Below are 5,738 nucleotides of genomic sequence, written 5' to 3' on the forward strand. Positions count from 1 at the left end.
GACACAAGAGAGAGATGGATAGCTAATTTTTCTTCTATCTTCTTCTTCTCTACTCAACCAACATAACATAAAGATAAGAGTACACACTATATGGATTACTACTCAACTACTACAACATACAAGGGTCGGTCCATAATGTGAACCCGACTAAATGAGCTGGTGCTATAACTATGTTAGTCTCTCTAGTAATCCAAAATGGCTCACACAGCCTGTCATCCCACTAGCCGCATATCACCCATAATCTCACCAACCATACCAATGGTAAAGATGCAGAAGCTATCACACCCAGGCGGGTCATCAATGTCCGCCTTCCATAGCACTAGTTGAGCTCGATATCTCAACAGAGTGGGCTCCTGTAGGACTGTTTATTGTAGGTTGGAGTTCTTGCATACATTTTCTAGTTTTTAGATAAGAGACAATGTAGTGTGGAGAGTTGATTGATCAGAGCAGGGTGAGAGAAGGAGGTTAGAGAGTCTTGAAGGAGATGCATCCCCTTCAATATTTGAGAAGCTGAGATCCATTTAGAGACATGATTCGACCTAATTATCTTTGACCACAGCTGCTTTTTATCAGCTGTGAGATATATTTGCGTGGAGAATCTTGCCGTGCACAAGACACTGGTATATGGTGTTTAGTGTTTGGAGAAGTGTTGCTGTTATCCACCTAAAATGTACTTGCTTTAATATTTTTACCGATTTTGGGTGAAGAAAAATAAAAAAATTGTGAATTTCTTATAGGGCCCCAAAATGAGTTCCCTCTTTTCCTAATGTGAGAATCAGAATTGGCAGTTGCATGGTGTTGGAACTTTCCTATGGTTTGTCTGAGTTGGTGTGAAGTGTTTGTGAGCTTGGTTTGATAGTCTGTGGGGAGTGTCAGTAGGTCAAGAGACAGAAGATTAGTGGGTTGAAAGTGTTTTTGGGGTAGCTATGATTCAGTTGTCATTAGCTAAGTGGTTACAAGGTTGGGTCCTAGCTTGATTTGAGTGTTCTGAGGATCTAAGGTTGCAGCTGAGTCAGTTGATCATCCTTGAGAGGATAGTCATTTCGAAGGTAGCTATGTCAGTAGAGAGCCTGTAAGGTGATATCTTGTTGAGTTTAGAGGTGCCTGAGCATCTATGGGTGTTAGAGGCAGTTTGGAGAAGATTTTTGTGTCAGAAAGATGTTTCAAGTCAGAAGGTTCTGTGTCAGCATTCTGAGGCATAATTCATAGATTCAATCAGAGAGGGGTTAGAAGAGGGTCGGCAAAGTGACCAAGAAGGTAATGGGATTGTGAATGTGAGGTCAGCTGACGCTAGAGGATAGCTGCAAAGGCCTAGTGGATAGTTTTTTGGTTTGGGACTAGTGGAAGATTTCAGAGGCCGAAGCAAACAATTTTGCATCAACTAGGAGAGTTTTTAGTCAACAGAGCTGGTTGTTAGGTGTGGTCAAGAGGCTGTGAAATGGAAGATGAAAGGTGCTAGATGTGAGAAATTACATGGGAGGACATCTGAAGCCATTAGTTAGACCAGATAGGGAGGTTTGGAGGGTGTTGAGGTGTGCCTTTGAGTCAGCTGGAGGGTTTAGGGACAGTTTCTAAGTTGGTTGGAACCCTTGGAGTTGGGATTCTAGTGTTCCCTTTGAAAATGCATGGATGCTCTAGCTTGAGTGCATGGAGGCTTAACTTTAGTGCATGGGTGGTTGCATGGATTGCATGAGATCTTTATGTGTGGCATGGTGGGCTATCCCTTTGCCTATATAAGAATGCTAAGGAAAGGGCCAAGAGACTTTATTTTTCTCCTTGAAAGATCCATGTCCCCTCTCTGCAATGAAATTGGGGGTGCTAGCAGCAGAAGTAGCACTTCTTGCGTAGGGCAGATCCTCTCACTCGGGGCCTTGCCCCCACAGATATCCGGACAAGAGACTAATCCCTCAGTTCTTCCAAAACCAAACCCGAAAAAATGTCACGCACCCAGAAAACACGAGAGATTCCTCCTGGATATTTTTATTCTAACACGAGTCTTAACTAACCAAACTAATCCGACCGAACCCGTAAGTCACATGATTAGATCAAGGAAAAGACTTGCACTTGGATCATAGAGACCAACGCTTTTTTCCTCATCGAGAGGCAAAGCCGTTGATTCTTTTCCATAGAACAAGGACTATCCGGGATTCACTTCATCTATCATAACATAACAGAATTGAATTTCATTTTAGGGATCCATCAGTCCAGCCTACCTCCATCCAGTCCCATGGGTTAGCCAACCGCCCACCAACCACTATAGTGATAGATCCATTTAGGAATTTGGTTATGTTTTGTCCTAGGTACTAGAGAAAAGAGTTCCCACGCCCCCTAGCCGGCGCTTCAAGCAAAGTTCAAGATAGTCACACCACTTACACACCCAATATGAAATTGCCTTTTTCATAGATTCAGCTATCTTTAAAACAATCTTTTAATGAAACCATAGTATCACTGATCATAATCCTCCGAAATATCTAGCTTGAATTCTAATTTCCAATCATTCCTTCATCGGTGTACCTATGGCATCATTGGCAACTAGAACGCTCACCACTTGTTCACTTAGGGGCCTTTTCAATAGCTCCTAGCTCATAGTACCCGAAAATATATTCACTTATAAAAATCCAAATGGACTCTCCGTTGAAGATCATCAAGATCAACCAGCAGATCCATATAAAAGAGCCATGGACTCATCCGTTGAGGACCAGCAAGGTCAATCAGCCATATCCATGCTCGAGTTCAGAAAACAACTCTAACACCTTGTTCCATTATCTTCCTCGATGCATGAGTGGGTATCTTCGACGACCCAGAGCCCAAGCACTGTATGGTCAGCACTCTTTAGGGTCCTTCACAGGTCACCTAGCACTCTTTAGGGTCCTTCGGAGGTCACCTAGCACTTAGCTCATAGGCCGCTTCCTTGGTCCCTCATCCACCGTATCGGAAGCTCACCATTTAAATTGAACTGAGGCTGGTCATGCGAGAGGTCCTCTGTTGACTCTTCGTCGTGAGCTGTTACAACTTTATCACTTAGGTCTCCACTACCCCATTTACAAGATGATCAATATGCTTCTCCAGCATTCTTGACATAAAACAGTCATTTAAAAACAGGTCATAAATACAGTTTCCAATGAACTCTCATCTTTCCGCATTGTTCCACATCATTTCTTGTTATTCCCCATTCTTCTACATCAATTCACATTGCATAATCCACATCCAATCATATGTATTCCCATCTTCCTTCATCCATTCTCATCCAATCACATTATATTACATCCCATCACATCTATCCACATCTATCCATTCTCATCCAATCATATTATATACATCCCATCACATCTATCCATTCTCATCCCAATCATATTATATACATCCCATCACATCTATCCATTCTCATCCAATCATATTATATACATCCCATCACATCTATCCATTCTCATCCAATCACATTATATTACATCCCATCATATCTATCCTCATCACATCATCTTATCCATTCTCTTCTACCCATATCCACATCACATTCATTCACATCACATCTCATCCATTCACATCTACCCCGATCCACATCACATCACATTACATCCATTCACATCTATCCCGGTTTACATCACATCACATCACATCACATCTCATCCATTCACATCTTTCTTGATTCACATCACATCACATCTCATTCATTCACATCACATCTCATCCATTCACATCCATCCACGTCACATCTCATCCATTCACATCTATCGTGATTCACATCACATTTATTCACATGAGATCTCATCCATTTACATCCATCCACATCACATCTCATCCATTCACATCTATCCCAATTCACATCACATTTATTCACATCACATCTCATCCATTCACATCCATCCACATCACATCTCATCCATTCACATCCCAATTCACATCACATCACATCACATCTCATCCATTCACATCACATATCATTCATTGTATCCCCATCCCATCACATACATTCTATCCACATTACATTACATCCACATCTATCCACATCATATCCACATCCACATCTATCCACATCATATCTCATTCATTCCATCCACATTACATCACATCCACATCCATCCATATCTCATTACATCCATACACATTCCATCTCATTCATCCACATCCATCCAGTCATTCACATGCACGTATATCCATATCCATCCATACATTCACATTCACATCCACATATATTCACATCACATCACATTTCATCCACATCTCATCACATTCACATCCACATTCACATCCACATCCCATTCACATCTCATCACATTCACATCCACATCCCTTTACATCACATCACATCTCATCCACATCCACATTCACATCCATTTACATCACATCACATCTTATCACATCCATATCCACATTCATTTATATTACGTCACATCTTATCACATCCACATCCACATTCACATCCATTTACATCACATCACATCTTATCACATCCATATCCACATTCATTTACATTACATCACATCCTTTCACATATCCTCACATCTCATTCACATCCACATCCACATCCACATCCATTTACATCACATCACATCTTATCACATCCACATCCACATCCACATCCACATCCATTTACATCACATCACATGAAAATTTCACAAATAAGGGGTTTTTTAAGTAGGCCTTGAGTGCATGTGCTATAGTGGGTTTATATATAGTGATCCCCCCAATTTCGAATGAACTCAAATATTTGGTCTTATGAGTTAAGGAACTTTGGTTACAAGAAAAACACTAAACGCTAGATTTCTATTAATTCAATAAGGTATACTTTTGTTGTAGAAATTTCTTCAACTGTTTATCATTCTGTATGACCCTATCTTCTCTAATTCTTGTTAATTATGTGAGAATTTATTAATTATTCATTAATTAAGTTTAATTACAAATATAATAGAGGTTATGTTAGAGATTATTGCTCGGGGGGTGCACTACTAAGAAACCCTATGTATCACATGTATTCAAGGGGTATTTAAAAAATCCCTTACTTGTGAATTTCTCATGAATAAAATAATATAGACTTATGTGTTTTTTTCAAAATCATTAAAAAAAACCCTTTTGTAAATGTATTTTATAAAATTTACCTTAAAATTTTGAAATACAAAACCCCTTCATTTGAACTCACGTGCTATAGTTACATATTTTTAGGTGAACGCCCATGGGGATTATTGATTCTTTACTGCAAGTTTAATTGGGAGTGTGCTAGAGAGATCATTAACTCATTGATTTAAGTTTAATTGAGAGCATGTTAGAGATCATGGTGGATTCATTAATTTCAAGTATATTAAAGAGTATGATGGAGATTGAGATAAGAATTATGATAGAGTTTATGTTAAGAAGTATGATGGACATTATGTAAGGGATTATAATGATTTTATTTCTTTCATTTTTCCATTCTTGAAAACAAATAGAAAACAGAAACATAACAAAAATTAACCATACACACATATGCATTCAAAATGCACAGTGGCTATGCGATGGGGATATTCCGCGACAGGGGTGCCACTTATAGGGGGACCTTATGCCATGAGAAAAGGCATAGGGAGAACGACCAAATGTCATGGGGCTTCATCCAATCAGACTCAGGAGCATTAATAACTCAATCGAGAAGCCAATTTACCATGGCCTAACACAAAAAATACAAACGGGGGGTGTCACTCACCTCGTTGATTGGCTGGTTACTGGGATTCACATGGCTACCACCATCACTAAAGGAGAACCTGAGA

Source organism: Cibotium barometz, chromosome 54 (genome assembly GCF_041138505.1).
Source record: "Cibotium barometz isolate CiBa-2024 chromosome 54, ASM4113850v1, whole genome shotgun sequence".
Taxonomy (NCBI): domain Eukaryota; kingdom Viridiplantae; phylum Streptophyta; class Polypodiopsida; order Cyatheales; family Cibotiaceae; genus Cibotium; species Cibotium barometz.